Source organism: Xenopus laevis, chromosome 5S (genome assembly GCF_017654675.1).
Source record: "Xenopus laevis strain J_2021 chromosome 5S, Xenopus_laevis_v10.1, whole genome shotgun sequence".
Taxonomy (NCBI): Eukaryota; Metazoa; Chordata; class Amphibia; order Anura; family Pipidae; genus Xenopus; species Xenopus laevis.
Window position 1 is genome coordinate 81,657,064 of NC_054380.1, and position 22,533 is coordinate 81,679,596.

The 22,533-nt window shown below is 36.3% G+C and overlaps 1 long non-coding RNA gene across 1 annotated transcript; it reads left to right on the top strand.

The window, feature by feature from the left end:
* The first annotated feature begins 17,817 nt into the window (after positions 1 to 17,817).
* LOC121394256 lies at positions 17,818 to 18,806 on the top strand. The gene is made up of 2 exons (XR_005961592.1): positions 17,818 to 18,001; positions 18,074 to 18,806. It is a non-coding gene; the product is annotated as an uncharacterized LOC121394256 (long non-coding RNA).
* Positions 18,807 to 22,533: the final 3,727 nt, after the last annotated feature.

A 22,533-nucleotide genomic window follows, 5' to 3' on the forward strand; every position in this document is an offset into this window, starting at 1 on the left:
ATCGCTAAAGAAGTTTTGAGAAGGCGAACGATCATTACTCTGCAAATTCACTAGTGAGAATTTTATATTACATTACCCCTTTCGCCAGAGTTTTCTGATAAGATGAAGCTACATCCTCCTGAATCTGTCTGTGACATCATATCCTGTATGTCGTAAAAAAAAAAACGCTGGTGTTTTTTCATATTTTATGGCAGGATTGTGTTTGAAAGTTGTAACTGTTAAATATTTTTGTTTTAACCTTTTGAGGGGCGTGCCACATTTGCTTTAGAGTGGGCTCATGTGTAGAACAATAAAAGATCTCTTTTGTCTTTAGTTTGCTTCCTTGGACATTTTTAATAATAAGTGGCAACATCACTAATATTTAATTTAAAATTTACCTAAGTGCAGTGTACTAACAAAGTTTCTATAGGCAGGAATAATTGTTAGCTAAGATTCATTATGAAATGCTCGCACAGACTAATCCATGCTAGCAAAACTTTGCCCGCCTTCAGCTGCTGATAAACAACTTTGCATTTTGATGAATTGTCGGATGCATTGCAAATTAACGTCTGACAAAGTGGCGAGAAGTATGGCGAAGCCTTCTCAGGCGAAAATTCGCCCTTTTTAATACATTTTGTGTGTATGAAGCCTGACAAAAGCAGAGACAACTGTTTCTGTAGTAACTATATACTACGCTGCACCAATTCACATAAGTACTTTTTAGATCAAATTATCCAATGCCAGTGTTAGGAAATATTCAGTATTCTGCCTCGTTCGGTACGAGAAATGGTGACCTTTAGTGAAAACGAACTGTAGAGGAACTGTAGAGAAATCATTTTCAGCCAACACAATTGATCTGGATAAGTATTCAGGGTATTTCCTCAAAAGTGTCAATTAAACCAATTTTGAATTGAGTATGATGTTTTAGGGGTGATGTGACACCGGACATTCACTTTCATTTTAACTTTTAAAATCATTGTTTTAAGGGATCTGCAGAAGCAATGAAATTTGGAAATTAAAATCTCAAACTAGACTAGGGCCATGTTATCTATGTCACACATCTTAAATCAAGACATGTGGATAAATGCAAATAACTAAAGACTCATGGTTTCTGTTTTTTTTTTTACACCACTGTAGGAATCAAGATGAAGCACAGACAAGATACTGTATGAAAGGTTATTGCAGCAGATCATACATGACTAATACTTTTTGTAATTAGATGTATGAATTTATTTTTAAATCAAGCCCTTTCAAGATGCACCCCTGCCCTTCGATCATTAGCTGTCCAAGACGATCAGTTTTGGACAGTTATATTAAAATAAACATTCTTTTTGCATATATATATATAATTTCAGAAAGATGAAGTGCAAGTACAAATGCCAGTTAGAATCCAAAATGTCAATTACAGGAAATAACAAATCAGAGTCATATCTTGTATGTGTCTCATTATTTTGATTTGAAGGCTCTGCAGAAGTAACACTGCAAATACTCAAAACCCAAGAGAAGATGAACAGGTTGATAACAAGCACATAAAACTGCCAAAGCTCTGCCTTTGAGCACCTCTGTCTGAGCAGGGCATCTAGTCTCTAATTTCTTCCATTTTTTATATGAATGGCTACTGATAAAACCAAGAATAAATCTTGCAAACAGTTACATACTGTACTTAATTTATTTTCAGGAATAAAAAAACATATATATTTAGGCAGCTGCTGGTGCTGTACAAAAAAAGTTTGTCAGAAATGCTTAGAATGAAGTAACCCTGCTTTTAAACATATATACATTTCTTAGATTTTTATAGGGTTATACTGTATCTTCTCTTTAGAGCATACACATTATATGTGTCACACAATAAGCTTATACAACTTTTGTATGCTGCGAAAACTGTTTGGGGTTTTAAACTCATAATTGTCTCAACCAAGATCCAATGTCCAATGCAACAAGACAATGTAATAAAATGTAATCCCATTGTTATCATTTTTATATTAAGGGGCACATTTTCTTAGCTCGAGTGTTAGGAATAGAATAGAATAAAAAATACTTCGAATTTCGAAGTATTTTTTTGGCTACTTCGACCATCGAATTGGCTACTTCAACCTTCGACTATGACTTCGAATCGAACGATTCGAACTAAAATCGTCTATTCGACCATTCGAATTACTGTCTAGCTACTGTCTACCTACTTCGCCACCTAAAACCTACCGAGCATCAATGTTAGCCTATGGGGAAGGTCCCCATAGGCTTTGTAGCCAATTTCTGATCGAAGGAAAATCGTTCGATCGATGGATTAAAATCCTGCGAATCAAACGATTATTCCTTCGATTGTTTGATCGAACGAATAGCGCTAAATCCTTCGACTTCGATATTCGAAGTCGAAGGATTTAACTTCGACGATCGAATATCGAGGGTTAATTAACCCTTGATATTTGACCCTAAGTAAATGTGCCCCTAATAGTTGTTTTGGCTTCCAAAAGGGACTTTTTGTGAAGATTGCATAGATGATTTTTCTGAGCTGAAATAGGGTTAATAAGTGGCTTTAATGTGCCATAATTTGATCGTTTTCTAGTTTGTAAAATCTATTTTGATAGTAAAAAGGGCATATCGCTTAGTGATGTGAATTCATTAAAGACCATCTAGAACAGGAGTGCCCATACTTTACTAATGTGAGGTCTACTTTTAGTGATCTACATCCATAAAATCATTGTTAGAATTCTGTTCCATGGAAAATATTACTTAAATATTGATTCAAAAGAAAATGTATATTGTTTTATTTAAGAAACAAGCATTTCTTATGTTACCTTAACATAATAAATATCTGAATGAAAAGCATCAAAATAGGAGGGTGATTTTCGACAAGCTGTCTCTTACATAGTGTCTTGAGATCTATTGATCACCAGTAGTAATGGGTGAATTTCACGAATTTCCCGCTAAACAGCGCCGGCGTCTCGTTTTTGACACCGGTGTCTGTTTTTGACACATGCGTTCGTTTTATTTGCCGCCGGCACAAATTCGCTGGCGAAAATGCGCCAGCGTCCAAAAAAAAGGGACGCCGGCGTCAAAAAAAATATATAACCCTATAAAAGTTTTTCCTATGGTGCTAATCATAGCACAGAATGCATTATCTTTCTCTGCAGTGATATTCACTGAGAAATGATTTAGAATTATAATGTTTTAATGACCTTTTTACGAAATGCTAAATGAATGAGAAGTACATTAAAAATATACATCAAATTGGAATTGTGAGATCACTGTGACTGCGTCAGGCACAATTTTTAAATATGGTGATTAGAACTAATTGAGAACATCTACTGTAGCACAAGAATCTTGATAAAAACATTAAAGCGTTCCATTTTCCCAGTAACTGCAATGTAATGCTACAGTAAAGTATGTGCACTTATTTGTCTCTGCATTGCTATGTCTCATTGAGATTATGTCTCTCCAACAATATTGTTACTCAGAATACTGTATGTCTCTCCATTGTGATATGCGCATAATAACATTATTTTTGTAAGTATTGTTTTGTATTTATGCAAATACTTTATTGGTGCTCCCCTGTTTTTCTTTCTTTTTTATATGGATGTCTCCCCTTTTCACTGTATAGCATTTGCTTTCTAAGACAGTCATTGGTTTTTATCAACAATCTCTCCGTGTAGTAGTTTATATCCTTATATCCAGCAATTTTTATATCCTTATATCCAGCAATCTTAAAAGTGATTTATCCTTGTGTTGTCATACCTATCTTTTAGTATAACCAAATTTATATATGTACTATATATGTTGCAATACAATCAGGGGCAGATTTACCAAAGGTCGAATTTCGAGGTGACCAATTGAAATTAATTTTTTTTTTAAAAAAAAATCAAATTTTTTAACTTCGAGTGAATAGGCTGTATTCGATCGTTCGAATTTGCATCCTATTCAATCTAATTCGAATCAAAGTATTTAAAAAATAGTCCAAAGTCCAACAAATGACTCCAATAAAGTTCTAGGAGGTCCCCCATAGGCTAAAACAGCAATTCGGCAGGTTTAGATGGCGAATAGTTGAAGTAGAATTTTTAAATAGACAGTATATAATAAATTTCGATATTCAGATTTTAGATTTTTTTTCAAATGTGAATCAAATTTGGACTATTCCCTAGTTGAAGTACACTAAAATTAGCTCCAAATTCGACTTTAAAAATAAGATTTTTTCAATACGACCCTTGATAAATCTGCCCCTTAGGGTTGAATTTAAAGGTGATGGGAGTTTATTTAAACTCCCATCAACTCGAAATTCGAATAAAAAAAGAAAAAAAAGACCAACCAAAATGTATTTTTTTTAAAAAAAACCAACTTTTTAAAATTCGTGTGAATAAGCTGTATTCGATTGTCCGAATCAAATTCGGATTGTATTTGATTCGATCCGAAGTATTTTTTTTAAAAAAACTTTAACTTGTCAAAGTCCACCAAATGACTCCAAATAGGTTTTAGGAGGTCCGCCATAGGCTACAACAGCAATATGGCAGGTTTTAGATGGCGAATAGTCGAAGTCAAATTTTTAAAGAGACAGTACACAAAAAATTTCGATTTCTTTTTTCATTATTCGATTTTTCGATTTTTTTTCAAAGTACACAAAAATTCGACTTTAAAAATCAAATTTTTCAATTCGATGCTAGATAAATCTCCCCTCTAATGTTGGTATTTATTTCAAGCATCAACGTGAGAAACAGTATTATCTGCAATTTCACCTCAACAACTGTCACAAAGGTGGCTCTTCTCACTCACACAGACAATGCCTGCTTTTGATATTTTAAATATACAAAACTATTGAATTATGAACTATGAATTAACTGTACAGTTTATTGACATGGGTACAGCAGTTTACTGAAATGACAGGTGTATATCTGGCAAGCACATCACATTTTACTAAACGCAATTAAGGCCTTTGGTGAGTTCATATTTCAGCATTGCTGTAGAAATCCTTCTGTTCATATGCAAAAAACATAGTTTCAAAACTCTATGGAATCATCATCTCTAAGTCAAAACTGCAGTAAGCAGTGCTGCCATCATCCTTTCCACTTTGTTGCTGAGAGCACCGTGTCACCTTCAGGGGTTCTTTTTTTGTTATGAAATAATGCATCAGAATTTATTCTTTTTACAAAAATGTATGTCATGAAAATTCCACTTCAATCTATTAGATACTGCTGCAGATTTTTAAATGTACATTTTGGGCAATATGGCATTGGCACAAAAATACATATACTGTATAACTAAAGTAATAACAAACAAAAAGCATCCTATACCAATAAGGTGGGACTATTATGATATATATTATTATATCAGCAGCCTGATACTCCCAGTCAACCACTAGTCTCTCCTTCAACTAAACAAGGAAAATATAACACGCAGAGCTGGGCCAGGCTGGCCAGATGCCCTAGGCAACCTGGCCGGTTCTGGCACCAGCTGGGTAATAATATATGAGGAAATTGCATAGACAGTCTGGGAGAGAGAGGATTGGACATTGGGGTAGGTGGCAGAGAAGGTACGTGCCTGGCGCCCCCCCCAGCTTTGCGCCCTAGGCACGTGCCTACTCTGCCTACCCCTAGTTCCGGCCCTGATAACGGGTAGGCATGTGTAAATTGTGTGGTCTGCTATATGAAAAGCAACCTTAGTAAGCACAGAACATGGACCATTCACTTTAGAAGGGCCTTTTGAATGACTATGGTTTGATTCATGCACCTTCCTAACACTATTGAAATGTTTTAATGCGGAATACAACATGTTGAACAGTATTCTGAATCCATGCACAAATAGGTAAACCTGTAAAGCACAACAACTTAATTAATGACAGTAGTTCACAGCACAATTGCCTAATTTTCATAATCTTTATGTCTAAGAGCACTATTGATGGATGTTTACCGTCTCTTATGTCAGGCCCCTTTCTATATACAGAAGCCATTGCAAGCATAATACTAACAGATACTTTCATCTTAGCAGTGAGATGGGGAAGGGGTGGTCATTTTTCATAGTGACAAGTGACTGATTTTATTGGACACCTAGCTGCCCATCATGCTCAGGAAGCTGGTTCTCTCTCAAAGTTAGAAGATATTCCCCTGATGATTGCACTCCAAGACACGGGAAAGGTATTAAATGTTCATCACAAATTTCTGTCAGCTGGGAAGCTAGTGTTAAAAGCAATTAGAAAAGCATCAATCTTTTCTTTCAGTCAGCTTCAGTGTGAACTTGACTTTGATTGCCTCCCTAGATGCGAGTGAGGAGTCAGCTAACATATCACTCCCTCATCTGCTAGCCACAGGAACTGGTATTAAAATATTAGCTGCAAAGTTAGGGAGGCGGAGGACATACTACAAATATCACTAACATTTTTTAATGAAATTCAATCAATGCAGAGAACACTGGAAATCTATAATATTAAAACATTTCTGTGTTACTATAAATATATTCTTGATATTTTTCAAGACAAGGCTTTTTTTATGAGACCTTCTTCCCACAGGAAATATCTATATTTATTTCATTATTCGGTTCTGATACAAATGAAAAGGGAGTTTAGCAACTTAAACCATAGCAATGAATGGATTTCATAAGGTAATATGAAAGACAACATGGATATCTAAATTCATTGGGGTAAAGTAGGATATATTTTTGGCCACAAGTTTGCATTTCTAAATATAGTTGCAGAAAAAATATTTCTGAATCATATAGGTTTTGTCCATAAAGCCAACAGCTGGTAGAGCTCTCTTAGATCCTGGCAGTGAACCTTACTTTAACCTAATATCAGTGTATATATAGGATGGGTGCTGTTGGCAGGCTCTCATAGTGGGTCTCTTGTATGTAATGTTTATATAACAGCAGCATTCTACGTAGGAACACGAATTTAAAGGCTGTAGGGTCTTAACACGCATCAGCTAGGTTTCATGAAGTTTTCTGATGAAATTAGTTTATCTTTCCTGACATCTTGAACTCAACATTTTGGCTGTCAAACATATCTATGCCCTCTAGCGAGAGTGCCCCCCATTCTTCAAGCACCACTTGGAGAAGCTCTACATGAGAGTTCTCTTTTTTTAGAAACAAATCAAATCAGAGTGTCTATTTTAGATCTTCTTTTGCACTACATGTGTTATTTCCCTAAAGTCAATAAAAGGCAGTCTTAAAAGTGAATTATAACATGGTGTAAATGCATGTAGTATTAGTCTAGGGTCACAAGGGGGCTCAAATCAGCTAGTTGAAATACGCTGTCTGGTGCGGGCAGTAGCCTCCTGTCTTTGACTTGGTTTTGGTGAAGAAACTGGAGTCTGAGCCAAATTTACCGAAGTCTGTGACAAGCCTATTCAATGCAGAAAATTGAGGAGGCTACTGCACGCGGTAAGGTTGATATCAGCCAGTTTATTTCAATAAGTTGATTTAGGCCCAGTGTGGCCCTAGCCACTTTAAAGAGCACTATATGCAATAATGTCTATTTTCAAAGTGATTTTAAAGGGGGGGCCACAGGTTAACAAATGAAAAACAAAAAAGTGTAATGCTACATATTGGCATGTTAATAACATTGCCATAAATTAACATGTTTACAGTCCCGAAGGTAAAATATTGTCTTTAGTGAGTGACCAGGTGAGAAACATTATCCTAAAGTTTATTTTTAAGTATCAAACACATTTTAACAGCGACACACTGACAAGGACAAGGCAAAAGACCATATGATGTAAGACATCATGAAAGGTATTCAATTAAAGTTTTTGTGTATTTAAATATGATGCACAAATCCAATCTTGTGTCCAGTTTTTTTGGTTTGTGTCACTCCTTCCAAGTAGTGATGAGCTGGTTGACCCGAAACCCTCAGGTTTATCCGTTGATTGGTCCGGTTTGTGCCAAGAAGATGAACCTCAGATGTGGTTTGTGCAATGGCTTGGCAGTGATAAGCGAATCTGTCCCATTTCACTTCACCGGAATATTTGCGAAACACTGGAAAAATTTGCGAAATGCAAGAAATTCTCTGAACGCATTGAAGTTAATGGGCGTCACACACGATGGTGATGTGCGAGTCTGGTTTTTCCCGACCCGCACCCAATCCGCACCCACCCGCGCCCAACTTCCGGGGAAAGCTCGACCCGGACCCGCCCGCCACTCGCAAAGGGGTGTGCGGATATGGGGCCGGCCTGCACATCACTAACGCACAACAATTTTTGCTCAGTCCAAATGCAAGTCAAAGGATGGGTCAAATTCTTTTGACCTGCTCATTGTAGGGAGTGTGTGGGGGGTCATACATTTATAATATAGCCTATTCTGACACTCATGCACACTAATATTTATTTATGTGGAGCAGTTCACAGGATTCAGCTTTAACTGGTATGGAATTGTATGAAGTTAAGTTGATTTCTCATTTGGCATATCTGGCTTGCAGTAATATTTGAAACTGCTACGGCTTGATTCACTGTTATATAAAGTTAACCATTCACTTGATATACATAGTTTCTGGTGATCTGAAGCAGTTGAAGCAGTTTAGCTGACAGGCCAACAGGCAAACGCTTTATTAAAAGGACAAAGACAATTATGTAAAAACTTGTTTAATCAGAACTGTTTATCCTTCACTGATCACCAAAGGACATTTCTGTGCACACACATATACTCAATTAACAACATTTTCAACTCATAAAAAAACACTGATGAAATGGAAGGGGGGGGAGTGGAGATTTTATATTTGTTTCAATCCTCCCTATAAATAAATAGTTCTGTTCTAAACCAGATGAGATATTCTTGCTCAATTACCTCATAAATTGCTTTTCCTAATTTCAGAAATCCTTATAATGTCTATCATCAATAGTACTTTGATGATCAAACACTGGCATTTATTTGTTTTTGCTTCCAAAATATTGCTACGAAAAATACTTCCTGATAAAATTATAATCAAGTTAGAAGTTGCTCATCATTACATTTAACTATCTTCATCATATTTTCATTAAATCACCCATCTAGATAGTGTGACCTTAGGCTGAATAGAAATTGCCGTTCTCTACTTTTTAATTCTCTTTATCACGACAGAGCTATGCCTGAAAGAAAAAAACTGGCGATTTTATGAAGTACCAGATTAAAGTGACTGCATAAAGGCAGATCATTAATATACATGTATGTAAACTATAGGATTCAACTGTAGGTTAAAACCCCTCAAAAATATTTGGGGGTTGTTTTTCTGGTAGAAGACATCTGCTTTATTATAAAATAGTGAAACTGCTATTTAAAGGGGTGGTTCACCTTTATGGTAACCTTTAGTATGTTATACAATGGCCAATTCTAAGAAACTTTTCAATTAGTCTTCATTATGTATTTTTTATAGATTTATAGTTATTTGCCTTTTACTTCTGACTCTTTGCAGCTTTTAAATGGGCATTGCTGACCCCTTCTATAAAACAAATGCTCTGCAACGCTGCAAATGTATTGTTATTGCTACTTTTTATGCCTCATTTTTCTATTCAGGCCTCTCCTAATTAAATTCCTGTCTCTTATTTACGTCAATGCATGGTTGCTAATGTAATTTGGTCCATAGCTAGCAGAATGCTTAAAATGCAAATTGAAGAGCTGCTGAATAAAAAGATAAATAACTCAAAAACTTTAAATAATAAAAAATGAAAACCAATTACAGATTATCTCAGAATATCAATCTCTACATCATACCAAAAGTTATCTCAACGATGAATAACCCCTTTAAATAATCAACATTTTTACAATATTGGATTGACTTATAAGGGAAGAATTTTGCATTAAAGGGGTTGTTTACCTTCCAAACACTATTTATCAGTTCAGTTGTTTTCAGGTTGTTTAACAGAAGTAAAGTCTTTTTTCAATTGCTCTCCTTTTTTTACCTCTTTTTTTGTTTTTGTAATACCACTAGTTGCGTTTTTTTCCATCATTTGGCAATGGAGTATGAGCCTCTTAAATCTGCAATATCAAAATGCCTTAAATCATCCTCCAGTAGTGTTTAAAAGGAAAACATCAGCATTAAACTATATTCAGGTATTGTAGTATAGTGTACCACAGACATAGAGCAGTAAAAAAAAACATAATCATACGATTAAGTATGGCATATCAGTTTTCTGATGAGCAAAGAAACAACAATAATAGGTTCATAATGCAAACTGAATTTGAGCAAACAAAAAAAGAACATTTGAATGGCAAATTGTAGATTTAAGGGCCTAAAAAACTGTTGATCTTTAGCTTAAACAAAATTATTGTGAAATTATTAATGTTCAAAGAAGACATTCAGAATGAAAAAGTAAGGTTTCTCCTTCCGTCTTCCTCGACTAGAAGAAAGATATGAAGGAAGATATCTGAAGAAGTTTAAACACATTGCAATGAATGGGGGGGGGGGGTAAAGTTACAGCCTCTAGGTTGAGAACCAATAGGTATTTACAAGGTAGAAAGTTGGGCTCTGCAGACATCTACTTGAGTAACAAGGATTGGATCTAATTACCTTCACTGGAGTGTCCATAGTGCCCACATTTCTTAAAATTGTATCACTTTAGAAGGCATGGCCTGGCCCATTACAGATCTCCTTGCCAGTCAGACTGACATTCTGAAGCTCACTTTAACAGGCTGTGTTTGGGAAAGGTTAGAGGAAAATTTAATTAGTTACTTCATTATGACCAGATCATATAAGAAAATAGTTTGGAATAGGACAAGAAAACATGGCTCATTAATGGTTAATAATTAATTGATTGAAAAGACTAGGTCATAAAGGAATTAATTATCCATGGAACAATAAATGAACGTATTAATCTTCTCTCTTTCCTCAGTGTCTAAGGTTTGTAGAAATATTTTCCATTTGGAGGTTAACGTAAAGCTGTTCTTCATGTTGTCAAACTTATGGCATATACTTTGTTGATGCACAGGCTTTGTAATTCTGATAGTACCTCTGTAAAAATAGGAGAAGAATTCGCTATGGATTTTTTGAGAATAATTCTGTGAGCAGCAGCTAAAATCAATGTGACAAAGATAGAAATATGTGGAGTAACAATTTTTAGAATTCTGTTTTTATGTAGCAAACATTTATGTCAGTATTGTCTCTCATGAGAGCAGTTTTTTTAAATAGTGATAACTGTGGGTTCAGAAAATATTTCACTTCTTTCTAGTAGTTTTGAATTAATGGGCATCCCCATAACAGATGAAAAGTGTTTGAAGAATCAAATTTGGGACAGATGTTGAGATATGTTTTTAAAAGTGAAATTAAATCCTTTATATGAAAGATGAATTAACTTGCATTTTTGTTCTCTCCAGATTTCAGAGAAAGTTAGTTTATCAAAATTGTTGATAGCATTCATAAGAAAGTCTTTAGTGATATCCTGTTGTAGAAAGCTAGACCACTTTTTCGCTGTGGGTTCCATGGGGTGAGGCTATAGAATGTTAATATTCCATAACTTATACTGAAGGAATCTGACTCTTGTATCTGGAGAAGAGGAAATGAGGAGTTATAGAAGTTTAAAGGGTCTTTTGATCCAAGCTCATCAAACCAATGAACAGTATGAATGTATAACAATTTTCCTTACGGGAATCTAGAATTTGAGTTAAAAGTATTTCCAGGATAATACTTTGTTTTACCGAGACATTCCAGTATATAACCTGTAATGGATGATAGGTTAAATGATCTGTAATCTGGCATTCCTAGATTGCTATATATTTTTGCTCTTTTCAGTTTCTGAAGGGCTATTTTTGGTGGCTTCCCTTGCTATAGGAACTGTAAAAGCAAAAATTCTATAATATTGATGTTCTTGTGTTTAAGCATTAGAGGAAGTTAAATAAAAGGATAAATACATGTAGGTAATGCCATCATTTTATAAAGGGCAATTCTACCTTTTAAAGTGGACCTGTCACCCAGACACAAAAATCTGTATAATAAAAGTCCTTTTCAAATTAAACATGAAATCCAATTTCTATTTTTTAATAAAGCATTCATAGCTGTTGTAAACTCATTTAAAAATCTCAGCTGTCAATCAAATATTGTCGCCACTCCTCTATGCCCGTGGCATAGAGGCGGGGCAGACAATTACTTTCACTTTCCATTCAGCACTTCTTAGATGTCACTGCTCTCCATATATTCCCCCGTTCTTTTTACCATTTAATTGTGTAGCCAGGACATGGGGATGGACATCGGGCCCCCATTCTGGTGCACAAACAAGATTCTGAGATGATGAAAGGCTTGTCTTAATAACAGTGTCCACAAAATGGCTGCTGCCTGTTTACTATAATTTTGAAATCCCAGACTGAAGGAAACAAGATTCAAATAATTGATATAGTGTTAGTAAAGTTCATTTTGCTTGACTAATGTGATAAAATAGGATTTTGAATAATTTTTTCGGGTGACGGGTCCCCTTTAAGTTAAAAGGTGCATTTACCCATTTATCAAAGAATTGGGTCATCTTTTTTTTATTATTGTAAAATTTTCATGAGTAGAGTCTATGTAGGTCTACATAAAGGAGAAGTGCATCTTTTTAATTCCTAAATGATTTAGAAGTTTGACATTAAATATCCCTTAACTGTTTTTTTTATATTTATTTTAAAACTAGATATAAAGGTGAAGTTTTGAAATATTGAAGTAATTTCTTTCAGATTATTATTGGGATCTCTTATAATTAGCAGAATGCCATCTGCAAAGGCTGCTAGTTTAACTGGTAAGTTGTTGATTACAAGACTAGGTAAATGAGTAGACTTCCAAAATTGAGGGGTTCCAAAGATAAGTTGAACAGGAGGAGTGAAAGAGGGCAGCATTGTCTGGTTTCAGACATTTAACTGGCTGCAATTATTCAAGTTGTCTGAAAAGAAAACAATAATTGAACTAGGTCCAAAAGGGATCCTTAAAAACCAAAGGATAATAGAGAGTCATTTAGGTGTTTCCAGGAGTTCGGAAGAATTCATGAAAGGCAATTGGTGAACATTTTTGTTAGAATTTTTAGATCTTGGTTAAGCAAGGCAATTGGTCTATATGGATTCATTTGGGTCTTGTTTGAGAATCACCCATGTAAGAGAGTTTAAGTTGGAAGGCAGTGGTTGTGTCTGTGAAATTATAGTAATAACTAAATGTATTAATCAATTTGGGTTGAATCTTTGCCTTGTTTGAGAATCACCCAGGTAAGAGAGTTTTAAATAAATGCGTCAGAAATTGAGCAAATTCATTTATTAGACACTTGTAGAATGGATCTGTGAGACCATCCATATTTTTTTTATATGAGATGTATGACATTTTTAACTTGATTTTAAAAAAGTTTGGATTGAGGTTTTTCATAAATGCAGATTTGAAAGAGTTTACTTCCCTGCTTATAATAGCCTTCCAGGTATCCTATTGTATTGGTTTGTCCCATTTTTTGATCTTGAAGATAAAATTTATGTAAAATTCTGGGCATGAGTGAGTTGTCAAAATAATAATGATTGAAGTATGGTCTCAATTAGCAACTTGAATATGGTTTAAGAGATTAGTAGACATTAGTATATAATCTATTCTTGTGGCTGTACCACCAGAGAGTGAATTAAAGGTAAAATCCCTTTCACAAGGGTTGAAAATTCTCCAGGAATCTTTTATGTTAATTTGTTCGAGAAAATCTGATAAAGTTTGCATTTTTTCTGAGTTGGTTTTAAATTTTTGTTACATTTAACAAGAATCCATATATGGATACGCCTCCCGCAATTAGGTTGTGAGAATCGAGAGAACATGAATGGGTGGTAAAGCTATTGCCTGTAGTTTAAAAACTAACAGGGTTGCATAAGAAAGATTGTTAAGACACCTACTTGAAAAACAAGCATTGTGTCTGTTTACCTTCACTGGAGGCTCCATAGTGCCCGAATTTCTTTGAATTTCATCAAGTTCAGAAGGCAAGGCAGTTAGGCAGGTTATATACAGACTCAAGGTTGAACTTGATGGACATTTGTCTTTTTTCAACCTAACTTACTATGTTAGCATGCAAGGCCTGGCACACTGCCGAACTCTTTATCAGGCTCTGTTTGGGAAAAACTTGAAAAAACTTATAAATTAAATATAAATTAGTGACATTATAAGCTAATCCTACGAATAAAGTTTGAAAAAGGACAAGAAGAAATAATTTTTCTTTGCAGTATATTTGGAGAAGAACTCCAAACACATTATTCTGAATTGGGGGTAATGCTATGGCATTCAATTTAAAAACTAATAGAGATTCACAAGATAGAAACTTGGGCTCTCCAAACACCTTCTTGAGAAACAAGAATTCCATCTACTTACCTTCACTGGAAGGTTCATTAGTTCACATGATATTTTACCATAAAAGTAGAGGTGCGAGACCTATTATCCTATTGTCCAGAATGCTTGGGACCTGAGTTTTTCCAGATAATGGATCTTTCTGTAATTTTAATATCCATACATTGTCTATGTTAAAATAGTTTAAACATTGAATAAACCAAATAGGATTGTTTTACCTCTAATATGGATTCATTATATCTCAATTGGGATCAAGTACAAATAACTGTGGTATTATTACAGAGAAGAAAAACTATTTTAAAAAATCTGAATTATTATTATTTGATTAAAATGGAGTCTATGGGGCAAATTTACTAAAGGGCGAAGTGACCAATGCTGGCGAAAAATCGACAGCGTGACGTCATTTTGGGACTTTGCCATTTACTAACGGGCACTGGCATATAAATGCTAGCAAAGGAGATAGACTCTAGCGCTACTTCGCACTCTAACACCAGGTGAATTTTCAATTTTCAGACTTGCTTTCGCCACCTCACACACCGACTCAAGGTTGAACTTGATGGACATGTGTCTTTTTTCAACCTAACTTACTATGTTAGTATGTAAGGCCTGGCACACTGCCAAACTCTTTATCAGGCTCTTCCAGAATGCTTGGGACCTGAGTTTTTCCAGATAATGGATCTTTCTGTAATTTTGATACATCCAGAATTTGCCGATTTACTAATGGGCACTGGCAGATAAATGCTAGCGAAGGAGATAGACTCTAGCGCTACTTTGCACTCTAACGCCAGGTGAGTTTTCACTCTGGCGAATGGACCTATCTGGCAAATTCACTAAGATGCGGATTTTAATGAACGTTACCTCTTGCGCCAGACTTGCCTTCGCCACCTCACACCAGGCGAAGTGCAATAGAGTAGATAGGAGTTCCTGAAAAATTTTTTTAATATTTTTCTAAGTCCCAAAACACGCTGGCAACTTTTCAGTTTTTCAGGATGATAGGCTGCAAAAGATTATTAATTTTTTTTAGGGTACCCAGCTTCCCCCCTTCATTTCCTTTCCATTTGGCATATAAACTATACACTGGGCTCATGTGTAGGGCATTATAACAACTCTATTTTCTTTTATTAAGGTTCCCTGGGCTTGTGTAGTGTAATGTATTTGCTGCAACATATATGTCCATTGAAATTTAACTTCCTACCGTATGCAAATTAGCCAACGCTAGCACAACTTCACTTTGCTTGCCAAATTAACGCTAGCGAAACCTCGCCATCGTTCTGCGCCCTGGATGCAACTTTGCATTTTAGTGAATTAGCGTTGTCCTGGCGAATTTTCAACCTGAAGAAGTGTGGCGACGTGAGCGAAGCCGTTTTTGCCCCTATGTGAGACTGCCCAGATCATGGATAGCACATAACAGAGGGAGAACAAGAAAGGGAAATTGCTTTAAGTCTTAATACTAGGGTAACCAGGTTTTCCAAAACATGGGCCCCCACAGATTCGGAAAAGCAGAGATTCTTGAAAGTCAGGACAGGACTTTGGGCTGCAGAAATCACTGACCTGGGAACATTAGTAGCCTTTTCAATGATATCACTACAATCACTGAAAATGCGGCCGATAACTATTTCTAGTCCATTCAATACACATTTTCCCGTTATTATATATTACTTTAGAATTGTTTTTTTAAAAATATGTGCTGATGTGGTTAAAAAGTCATCAATCACAGTATTTTGATTGTCAGCAACACTAGAGGTAAAAGAACAGAGATAAATTGCTTTTAGATTCTGAATTGAATTACTGTTATGATTTCATTTCATTGCTTCTCTTAGATCTAAACTTTGCTGACTAAGACAATGTGTGTTGATTTATGTTTTTGGCACCGACTTTCATCAGATTAAAATCATTCCCCAACTGTAGGAATGAATAAATTAATCAATGCACCTGCTCAAAAGAAACAGACAAAATGTTGGTCAATTAGCAAGCTAACCAAACTAACACTTTAAAAATCTACTTATGTAGATTTATTGTTTCACCTGGGGTGCCAAGGAGACGCCTTGTGCAAAAAAGAAAACCTGAGATTTACTAGATTTACTAGATGTAAATAAATTAAGGACAATTGTGTGCCAAAATCTAATTGTGATTTATGTATATTAAGATTCAGGGGTTGGACTGGGCTGGCAAGACACTGGGAGAAAACCTGGTGGACCTGTGCAACCTCATAAAAGATTTGGACTAAGGAGACAAAACAAAGGACTGTAGTCACATGACAAATCTGCAAATTCTGGACTTGGCTGAAAGTTTAGGTGCATATTTCTTAACACTGGAGACAAACATCAACTGGGATATTGCCCATAGCAACCAATCAGCAATTAGATTTGAACAGTCACCTACAAGTTTGAAAACAAAAGCAAAGATCTGAGTGGTTGCTATGTGCAAAATGATTCAATCAAAGTCATTAGGCCAATACCCTGCCCCAAAAAAAGGAACATTGGTCCCCTTATCATTGCTAGACCAAAATTATACATTCATCAGACCAATTTCACAAATCCCCTGGTAATTATAAGACCACTTTTTTTAATTAAATTACCATCTTCTACAGTAAAACCACTTCACATTTTATTGTCATCTTTAAAAAAGTACTTCCCTTACCCTAAAAAAAGAGATAGGAGGATAAATGGAGGGGCATCTCCACTTTGCACGAATGTTGCATAGTTAAATCACAGTACTTAACTAAACAGTTTCCACAGATCATAGGACCCAAGGACATGTAATTATAGTGTAAAGAAAAAGGTGTTAGCCACAGGTGGAGAAACAGCTGTTGGGGATTTTGGTAGAAGGAGAAGCAGGGTCCCTGCAAATACCACGGAAGAGGCGGGTGACATGAAATGCCTGCAAATTCAATTGATGGCATGGGTGTAGCCAGTAGTCAAATGAACTGCAACTGGCAAAAACAAGTTGTAGAAGTATAATCTTTTATGCCGTTTCCATTATGATGCCTCCTGGGGCATTAACAGGGCCGTTTCTGAGGTGGGAGCCGCCTGAGGGGCCCCTCCATTTATTGGGCAGTATTGCCTAGTAACAACCGAACACACTGGACATAGGTGCCTGGCCATTTTCAGATGATTACTTGGTTTACTTTTTGGACAGTGTTATTAGGATAATTTAATTTGGTTTTGATTTAATTTATTTTAGTTTTCATTTAAGGCAGTTGGCTGACTATTTTACCTGAGAAAAGGATTTATTTCGGATTATGTATTTACTAATTACTGGCGAATTTTACAAAAAAAAAAATACATTAGTGTAAATAGAGTCTGGTTTACATATTTAATTTTTTAAGTAACCCAGACTAATAAATGATTAGTAAGACAAATAAGGCCAGCCTTAGGCTGGTTGGATACAGTTGGGACCCACGCTCCCACAAGGGCCCCACACCATAGCAGCTCAGACAAGGAAGCTTTTACATCCTCCCCCACCTGCCAGTCCACCCTCAGAGCCAATCATCCCAGCCTGCCCCAGCCTGATCATCCCAGCCAGCCCTGATCATCCCAGATCACCCCCCAACCCTGATCATCCTGTAACAGATCCCATACCAGCAGGATAGAGTGCAGAGGCCAGTCAAGAAAAGGGGCACACATAAAGAGTCATAAAACCTACCGAAAATTAGTTTTTAAATGTTATTGAGCCCCCTCCTTTGCACTAAGTAAGAATGTGTTTAACTTCTTTCATGAACTTTTGGTGCAAAGCTTCGGGAATTACACTCGATTTCCCTGTGATAAGAAACCTCCCCCACCAGGCTGAGACTGAGGCATAGTTTGACTACACAGGGTTAAACACATTCTAGAATTCTGATGTGCAACTTAGCTGTGAACTTTATCAGGCATTGGGTATAGCACATAGTAAGAGTATCAGGGAGAAGAAAATGTGAAACATGCAGAGGAGAAGGGTCAGTGTAAAGATAAGGAAAGCCAAAGGAGACATAGTCAGTAACTGGAGGCTGCAGACAATAATGAAGTAGTAAAGCAGGTTTGTGCTGCCTACTGGGCATAAAGCTCTTATTATACTATTGTTAGCCCACAGTTTACATTGCTTTGCAGCATGTATATCTTACTAGCCAATACCTCACTAACACTGATTTCAAGTGAGTCATGTGATCTTAGGCAAGCTTCCCCTTTATACCTTGTTCATATTAGGGTGGAAAGGTATTCTGTTCTTACCTCAAGGATACATTTTTTGGATTATAATTTCTTGGATCACTTCTTCAATAAAGGTCAAGGAATCAAAGTTTATCTAAAGGCTGTTTTCTTGTGAGTAAGCTACTGCTAAATGTAAGTTCAATCCAATTTCTACCACGACTTACTGGAGGCAAAATAAGGTTGATGAAAGTATATTGAAGGCAGAAGACAAAGTACATAATAAATAGGTAAAAGAACATTAAAGTAAGAAATTTAAAAAGAAAAGGGCTCAAATATAGAAAAAAAACTAGTGATGAGGAGAAAATGAGTGAGGGGGATGGAACAAAGATATAGAATGAGAGTGAGTTGCTAAGCCATATATGTACTTCTGTGCAGTACTTGGGTAGGGGTCTGTGTCTTGATTATTTTGTGTACAACACGCTTTCCCCCTCCCCCATCCCTACAGCAATTATATTCCAAAATATGTATGTAATTATTGCCACATTTAAACTGATGGGAAAGCTATTGTGTATATGCAGAAACAAGGGGCCTGCATTGGTTGGGAAAATTGTTGGCAAATTCAAATCTGAAACTTAACAAATCCCTGCATGACTTTGTTGTTTGCTTGCTCCATGAGTCCAAATATTACAGTGGTGGCACATTAGCATATGAAAACAGTCACAACAATGTATACTGAATAAATGGTTCAGCAAACCAACTGGGAGAGGAGTAGGTAGAAAAGTAAAGCAGACACAGCACAAGCAGGAGAATAGAACTTAAAGGGGCAGGAAAAGGCTTGGAGGGCAAACTGTGCCATAAAATGTAAAAAGGAGCATAGTTTTGTTATTTAGGGTTATTTTTGTGGTGTTACAGCAGAGTGGCAAAGTCACACTGTTCATTGTATTCCTGTTGAAAAGGAGGTATACTGCCTCTTTAAGCAATCTCATATTCATAGTGATTTGACATATTTTAATATTGACTTTATCTTTATATGATTTCACACATTTTTAGAGTGATACATGAGAAAATTGTAATTAATATTTCCTTGTGATGCAAACAGACATATAAGCAAATGATGATTCATAGTTCTTGCCTGGCTAATTACTAGGCATTTGCACCTACAAACGTGAATGTAATATGCATAAAAACAGCCGGAGAGTGTTAATGAAAGCATCAGCAGTCGCTGAGCATCAGATTTTTAAAAGGAATGCTGCTCTCAGCAGTTATGTTACTGTGAAATGCACTGTACATAAAATAGCTTATTCTTCATGCACAAAAGAGCCATTTGGCACTGTAAGATCTAATACCCTGCACGCTCTAATAAGCACATATCATTATCAAATACAGACAATAGCATAGGCTGCTTTGAACAAGTTAGTGTCATATTCCCCATTTCATGACCTTGACACATCAACTAAAACTGAAATAATAAAACTGCATGCGGAAGGGATATTCCATTTTCATTACTCTATAGGACAATGGAATATATACTGTGATGAAACTAGCAAACTGATTTTACAATTCTTTGCACAAATGCCTGTATATTATAATAGATTTTGACAACCATTTCTTCCTCAAGCCTGAAAGTGACAGATGTTGCCGGGAAGCATATTACAACCAAAAGCCTCTGAGACGCTATAAAATGTTTTTTACATACTTGAGAAACTTTGATGGAGGAAGCAAAACATAAATAACCCCAGAATGCAACCATACAATGACACTTCACTCAGGCAGCAGTACATTTGACTGGGCTGTTAAACTATTTCTGTTGAACTTTGGTGCAGTTGTATTTATTACTTTCCCTGAACAAAAAAAATAACAGAAAGGCGCCATCAGCAATGCTGTGCAAACTACTTCATTGGGCAGAATCTTTAGTAATATAAAAGCTTAATCACTTGGAAAGAAAATACATTTTAAGTGACAGATACAATTTATTCCTAAACTACTTTCAAAAGCTAAAATATGTTTTCAGTGCCAGGTATAAATGGAACAAGAACATTTAACTGGGTTTCAAATAAAGACAGATACTAGATAAGGATGCAGATATACAGTATATGTTACTTAACAAGAAAGAAAGGAGGAGGACAATTCTGTTTTCAACAAACAACTAGCTGTGTTTCTAGCCTCATTGGATACAACTACAAGGGACATTTATCTATCCAACTAGCTCCATGGAAAACAGAAGCTCTTGATTTCTGCTAAATGCTTTCCAAGGCTTTTGTGGTTTGAGCTCCCCTCTTAGGGCAAAATTTCATTGGGGAGCCCCATAGCTGAGAAAACTATTACCGATGTATGAATACATTGTAGTAATTCATTCGCTTAACAGCGTTTTTTTAAGCAGACAAAGCCAATTTCAATTGCAAACATCATGTACGTTCCACTCTCTACTGCCTTTAGGGGTGTAGCCCCACAATTGGGGAAGCTCTGCTTCAAAGATGCATCAAGAACATTTTAGGGGCTGGTTTATGAAATTAGAGATCAAGTTTTTCTACAATTCAAGGAAATGTTTCGTTTGAAAACACAAATAGTCAGAATTGATTTAAAAAATTAGCAGAAATTAAAAATGAAAGTCCTCAGCAATTAAAAGTTGTTGATCATGATAAGTGCATTTGAAAATCAAGCAACTGAAAGTTTTCTTTTTTCTCAAGTTTATTAAAACCTGTGATTTTGCAGCCTCATTTGAAATAGAATTGAACAATGACATTTTTAGATTGTGATTGACTTTAGTTCCATGACTAAATGGGGTTGCACACTACACTAAATATATCTAGATCAAGTTCTATCAACACATCTTCAGAAATAAATTAAGACTATTCGATTACTCTCTATAAGTACATTAGAGGGCATTATAGACAGATAGTTGGACGTTTTTTACCATAAAATTGTTCATCACACCAGAGGCCACCAATTTAGACTACAGGAACAGAACTTTCACGAAAGCAACGTCGGTGGTTTTTCATAGTCTTCACAGTCTTTAAAGGAAAACTACCTCCCCAAAATCAATACTTAAAGGGGTGGTTCACCTTTATAATAGTATTTAGTATGTTATAACATGTCTAATTCTAAGCAACTTTTCAACTGGCCTTCATTATTTCTTTTTAATAGTTTTTGAAATATCTGTCTCTGACCCCAACTAAAAAACTAATTATCTGTAAGGCTACATATTTTTGGTTATTGCTAACTTTTTGTTACTCATCTTTCTACTCAGTCCTTCTCCTATTCATATTCCAGTCTCTTATTCAAAGCAATGCATGGTTTCTAGGGTAATTTTGACCCTAGTTACCAGATTACTTAAACTCCAGCAAACCGGAGAGCTGCTGAATGAAAAGCCAAATACCGTATATACTCGTGTATAAGCCGAGTTTTTCAGCACCCAAAATGTGCTGAAAAAATTGACCTCGGCTTATACGCGGGTAAGTATTTTAGATGGAATACGGTAGAAGGCAGGAGACTGAAAAACAGTGAGACGCGATTGGCTAACCGTAATCCGAAGCAAGTTTGCATCGAAAAGAACAATGGCGGCCGCCTCAGCAGCAGATGTTTCCGCCCCGCAAAGGCAACAAGCGCACTTAAAGGTGTCCGAGGGGGACCCGTCTCTGATGCCTCCCAAGATGGAGGATGTTGAGGAGGAAAGAGGGGTCACGAGCTTTCTGAAGCCCGGCGAGAAGAGCTACACGCAGCGCTGCCGTCTCTTTGTGAGGAACCTGCCCATCGACATCACTGAGGGGGAATTCAGTGAGGTGTTCATCAACCGTGACCGGGGTTTTGGCTTCATACGCCTGGTAAGGGGCTGTGCTGCAGAGGGATATCAATGTACTGCTGCAGTGCTGCAGCTTGGACTAATGGCTAAACTGTTTGCTGTCTGCTGTGGTGTAAGGATGCATTGTGCCTGGCTACCCACCCATCCACTAATGTTACCCACCCATTCACTCGTGCCACCCACCCACCCACATACCTACTCACTCGTGCCACCCATTCACTCGTACCACCCATTCACTTATTGTGTGGGGAGTGTGTGTATATAGTGTATGATGGTGTGGGTAGAGAGTTTGTGTGTGTATATAGTATATGTGTGGGGAGTTTGTGTGTATAGTATGTGTGTGTGATTATTTTGTGGGAAGAGTGTGTGTGTAAAGTATATGTGTGTCTATGTGTGTATAATTGCTAGTGGAAAGTATATTTTGT